The sequence below is a fragment of the Palaemon carinicauda genome, chromosome 22, assembly GCF_036898095.1.
Source record: "Palaemon carinicauda isolate YSFRI2023 chromosome 22, ASM3689809v2, whole genome shotgun sequence".
NCBI lineage: Eukaryota > Metazoa > Arthropoda > Malacostraca > Decapoda > Palaemonidae > Palaemon > Palaemon carinicauda.
This window is the reverse complement of record NC_090746.1, coordinates 99,412,271-99,417,568: the sequence shown is the minus strand read 5'-3', so window position 1 is coordinate 99,417,568 and position 5,298 is coordinate 99,412,271.

Here is a 5,298-nt window from a genome sequence, read left to right as displayed (position 1 = left end):
GACACATTTACTCCAGGACAAACCGTTAAGAGATATACTGGGGGAAAACTGTAATACCCTGAACTTGAGAAAATTTATACAAAGTATTGGGTTATATTACGAGCTATAATTGATTTTATTAATTTATTTATTTATTTTACCCTTTTAATCCCTATTTATTTCACATCTAGATTTTATTGTATGAAAGTGTTACGTTTTGTATTAAAGGTTAAAATGATACTAAATGGTGTGAGTGTACAGATATGATTGAATGATTTTCGTTGTATAGCGCTGAATGGCCTTTGATGCCCCAGTGCTTGGCTTAATGCCTAAATCCCATATTCAATTCAATTCTTCCTCTCCATCACTCTGTGGAGGAGCTGGCGAAGGGAGTTCCCCTTGAGAAACTCTCTGCCCGGCAGGTGTCGTTCTCGGCAGCAGAGATCCTCAGCCACGAGAAGGTCGCTAAGTGTGCCATGCAGGCCACTTCGTGGCTGGACTTTTGGCTCGGATCTCTGGGCATCCTATTGCGATCGGAGGACTTGTCCAAGGAGACCAATAGGAAGGCCTGGAGACCTTGCTCTCGGGCACCCGCTCCATCGAGTTTTTGGCGCACCAGGTTACCACCCTGTGGGCCAACTCGGTATTGAAGCGTCGCGATGCTGTGTCCGAGAGATTCCATCCGAAGGTCCCCGCCGTGGATGTGTGTAGGCTCCGGCATGCTTCCCTTCTGGGGGAGAACCTGTTTGAGCCTCAAGACATGGAGCGAACGGCTGAGAGGTGGAGGAAATCCAGCACGGACTCCCTCCTCCATAGGGCCCTTACAACTCGGCCCTATAAGCCTCCAGCCCCGCCACAACAGCAGCAACAGCCTCGTAAGGCTCCCAAACAGGCACCGGCAGCTAAGAAGGTGGTGTCTAAGCCCCAGCCCTTTCCAGCCAAGGTCAAGAGGGTCGGTAAGTCCTCCAGGGGAGGCAAGACTCCTACGGGTGGCGGCCGCGGCCGCAAGCCCTAGGGGTGGCAGTCCCCCTGCATGTCCACCTGTGGGGGGATGCCTTCAGCGTTGCGTCCGCAGGTGGCAGCAACATGGGGCCGATGCTTGGACGGTCTCAGTGATCGGCCAAGGCTATCGCGTCCCGTTCACAACATCTCAACCTCCCCTGACAGCGAATCCAGTGTCGTTGAGCTCCTATGCCACGGGATCGGCAAAGGGGCTGGCCCTTCAGGCCGAAGTCGAGACCATGCTCGAGAAGGGTGCTCTCCAGGAGGTCGTGGACGGCTCCCCAGGCTTCTTCAGTCGACTCTTTCTTGTAGAGAAGGCTACTGGAGGCTGGAGACCCGTCATCGATCTCTCAGCTCTGAACAGGTTTGTCAAACAAACCCGGTTCAGCATGGAGACAGCAGACACGGTCAGACTTGTGGTGAGACCACAAGACTTCATGTGTACACTGGATCTAAAGGATGCGTACTTCCAGATCCCAATCCATCCGTCTTCCAGGAAGTACCTGAGATTTTGCCTAGACAACAAGATCTACCAGTTCAAGGTGCTGTGTTTCGGTCTCTCCACAGCTCCTCAAGTGTTCACCAGAGTGTTCACCCTGATTTCATCTTGGGCGCACAGGAACGGCATTCGTCTCCTTCGTTACCTGGACGATTGGCTGATCCTAGCAGACTCGGAGTCGACCCTTCTTCGGCACCGAGACAGGCTTCTGGATCTTTGCCAGGATCTGGGGATCGTGGTAAACCTCGAGAAGTCCTCTCTGCAGCCGTCGCAACGACTGGTTTATCTAGGCATGCTAATAGACACCAATCTCCACAAAGCCTTTCCATCAGACGACCGGATAGCAAGACTGAGGAGGGTGGGGGAACCCTTCCTCAGGCGAAAAGAACTCCCCGCCCAATCGTTGTTGCGTCTCTTAGGCCACCTATCCTCCCTGGCCCGTCTGGTTCCAAACAGCCGCCTCAGGATGAAATCCCTTCAATGGCGGCTCAAGTCCCGGTGGAATCAAGGATCCGATTCCCCGGACATTCTGATCCCAATGGGGTCTCTGGAACAGACGGACTTGCGGTGGTGGCTGGCCGACGAGAACCTGCGGAAGGGAGTGAGTCTTCTCGTCCTCCCCCCGTCATTGACTCTGTTTTCGTACGCGTCAAAAGAAGGGTGGGGGGCGCACGTTCTGAACCAGAGGGCCTCAGGCCTTTGGTCAGAATCAGAAAAGTGCCTACACATCAACCTGCTAGAATTGAAGGCTGTCTTTCTGGCTCTTCAGCAGTTCCAACGGTCCCTGGCGGGTCACTCCATGGTGGTGATGAGCGACAACACCACGGTAGTGGCTTATATCAACAAGCAGGGAGGCACTTTTACGCAACAGCTATCCCATCTTGCAGTAGAGACTCTGAGGTGGACCGAAACCCACTCGATAACACTATCAGCTCGCTTCATTCCTGGCAAGAGGAATGTGCTCGCCGATAGTCTGAGCAGGGCTTCGCAGATAGTGAGTACCGAGTGGTCTTTGGATCCTCAGATAGCCAACAAAGTCCTGACTTTGTGGGGTTCCCCGACTGTGGACTTGTTCGCGACAGCCTTGAACTTCAAGCTGCCCCTGTACTGCTCCCCAGTCCCGGACCCCAAGGCACTCTGGCAAGATGCTTTCCAGCAACGGTGGGACAACATCGACGTGTACGCCTTCCCACCGTTCTGTCTGATGAGAAGGGTGCTCAACAGGACCAGACTATCGGTCAACTGTTCGATGACTCGGGTAGCTCCGCTATGGCATCACGCGGAATGGTTTCCGGACCTTCTGCAACTCCTGACGGAGCTCCCAAGGGAGCTTCCTCCACGACACGAGCTTCTCAGACAACCCCACTCCGGCGTCCCTCACAGGGCCGTAGCCTCGCTTCGGCTTCACGCCTGGAGACTATCCAGCGTCTCCTCGCGGAGAGAGGCTTTTCGCAACAGGTTGCGGAGAGAATGTCTCGTACCTGCGAAGGTCTTCTGAGGGAGTCTACCAAGCAAAGTGGAGTCTTTTGTGGTTGGTGTCGTGGAAGTGGTATCCTCCACTCGATGCCACTATTCCAGCAATAGCGGACTTTCTCGTGTATCTGCGAGAAGAAATGCACCTTTCTGTCTCGGCAGTGAAAGGCTATCGCTCAGCCTTAAGCTTGGCCTTCAGATTGAAGGTCGTAGATATTTCTTCATCGCTAGAACTCTCTTTACTCATACGTAGCTATGAGCTTACCTGCCCCCAGTCGGAAGTGAGACCCCCTCCTTGGAACGTGGTTAGAGTCCTCAGGTCTCTTAAGAGACCTCCCTTCGAGCCGTTACGCCAGGCCTCCGATCGCCACCTGTCTTGGAAGACGGCCTTCCAACTCGCCTTGGCTTCGGCCAAGCGAGTTAGTGAACTTCATGGTCTCTCGTACGACATCGCCCATTCAAGGGGATGGGGGGAGGTAACGTTCAGGTTCGTCCCTGAGTTTGTTGCCAAGACTCAGAATCCTGTTGTGCCGGATCCTCGGTTCGACTCTTTCAGGATCGCGAGTCTCCGTTCTGTAACAAGCGACCCAGACCAGCTGCTACTATGTCCAGTGAGGTGTCTGAGGCACTACTTGAAGAAAACGGCTGCAGTCCGTCCTCATGTGCGAGCTTTGTTTGTGAGCACAGGCAGGACTAAGAGGAGGGTCACCAGGAACACCATCTCAGCTTGGATTCGAAGGGTTATCCACCATGCCCTGAATCCTGACCCCCCTCCGTCACGTCGCCCTCGGGCCCACGATGTCAGGGGTATTGCTACATCCCTGGCCTTCAAGAGAAACTTCTCTGTGACGCAGGTACTTCAAGCTTGGGTTTGGAAGCGTCAAACGACCTTCACAGCCCACTACCTGCAAGACGTGACCCACAGGAGCCTCGATACGTTTTCTATCGGCCCTGTGGTGGCTGCACAACAGCTGGTCTAACCTCAGGCTCCTTTTTGGACAAGTAGCAGTAGGTTGAGGGCGTTGTTACCCGGTCTTAGTCTGCGTGAATGAAAGAGTATGTCTGACCCTTGCTTCTTTCTTCATTCTCCCCTCTCTTGGGGAAGCAGCATCCTGGTCCTCGCATAGCTGACCTCGACCTCTGCAGGTAACCCATGCTTCTTGTGCTCCTAGTATTAAGCTTAATACTGTTGCGTCTCCCATACCCTGACGAGGTGGTATGGGGAACGTCCTATCCTAGAATTCCTATCTGAAGGTCTCAAGGTCAACTTCATAGGACGAGTCACACTCTCCTCCTCACACTGCTTATGTAGGCCACAAGTTCCTAGCGATGCTAGGAACTTGTGAGGTACAGGGACTCCCTCTCTCTAGTGGTGCTCACTGAGGGATCGAGCCCCCGGGCAAGCCGAAGTCAGTAAGGCTGGGGACTTTCCACCCTTCCTAAGGGGTAAGTCACCCTCTGTAAATAGCGTGGTTTGTATTTCGGTTACGGAACAAATGACAAATTCGAAGATAATTTGTATTTTTCCTAACCATACAAACCTTAGCTATTTACACATATGTGCCCGCCATCCCTGACCCCCAAGTCAAGTCCTACCTCTAAGTGAAGTGAAGCAAGTCACCGGTGTGTGGAGGGGGGAGGGGTAGCAAGCTACCCTTCCCCACCCCCCGCTAACTAGCGGGGGGGTAATTAACCCTCGTTAAAACTATTGGCTCGTCATTTCAGCTCCGCTAAAAGGTAAACCCTCAGTAAATAGCTAAGGTTTGTATGGTTAGGAAAAATACAAATTATCTTCGAATTTGTCATATTTATTCCAGCAAAAGTTGACCCCGGAATGATATTTCTAGTTCTATGATTTCGAACTACATTTTCAATGCTTATTACAACTTTACAATTGTGTTCACAGTAAATAACTAGAGAGGCACTCAGTAGAGGGTATACCTTCACCACATTAATCAGTCTTATTTTGTTGTTAGCGCCACTGCATACTTGCACATCAATTTATTTTCTCCAAAATTTAATGGATTTGTCCTTGGATCATACCCCACTGGTCCACCAAGTTTCGTTGAATTTGGTTTTGTAGTTTTTGCCTAATGTTGTTCACAAACAAAAAATGAATTTAACAAAATATTTGCCATTTACTTAAAATTAGGATTATTTTCAAAGTACTGCTACGTACTTGTCCTAAAAGTTAGATTCATCCGTGGGTCATACCCAACATGCCTACCAAGTTTGGTCAAAGTCTGTACTGTAGTTTTTGTGTAAAGTTGCTGAAACAGACAAACCAAAATAAACTATAGACAGGTGAATACTGTACATACCCTTTCGAAGATATTTGGTGAAGG